Raw genomic sequence first — 621 nt, 5'->3', positions numbered from 1 at the left:
CGAAAGTACGCTGATTCACCCAGTCAAGAATTATGCTTCTAGTCACCTAGTTTTTGAGTTACACGACGTTTTGTAACTCCAAAAAACAGCGTTTTTCGCCTCTCACCGCATCTAATTCTGATGCTCATCACCTGTATCCAGGCGCTTGCTCTCTTTCCCAGTGGCGCAGTTGGTAATGACACAGGTCTGCAACCCAAGGTCGTGGTTCAATTACACCTTGGGCAAATGTTTTTTTCCCTACAATTAATACACTATCACAGACACTAATTCATATTCATCATTTATTACAATTCTGAAAACTTTTATGATTTTAGCAGCTTTTCTAATATGGACCTCAGATTCTTGTTAACCTCCATGGACAATACTGTTCCTTTAGGCTCTGTGTATGTGTGTGTGTGTATCAATATTTCTCCCATTTAAAGTATTATCTCCATAATTGTATTTTGTTAAATCAAAGTATTTTACTAATCTTAGTACTTCTGCTCAATCATAGTATTTGCTAATCATAGTATTTCTACTATATTATATTTTTCTTTCTAAATATAGCATTCTGCTATAATAATATGTTTACTGCTATGTTATAATATTTGTGCTAAATCCAGAGTATTTCTGCTGAAACAT

This window comes from Oreochromis niloticus, linkage group LG14 (genome assembly GCF_001858045.2).
Source record: "Oreochromis niloticus isolate F11D_XX linkage group LG14, O_niloticus_UMD_NMBU, whole genome shotgun sequence".
Classification (NCBI taxonomy): Eukaryota; Metazoa; Chordata; class Actinopteri; order Cichliformes; family Cichlidae; genus Oreochromis; species Oreochromis niloticus.
This window is presented reverse-complemented; position numbering follows the sequence as displayed.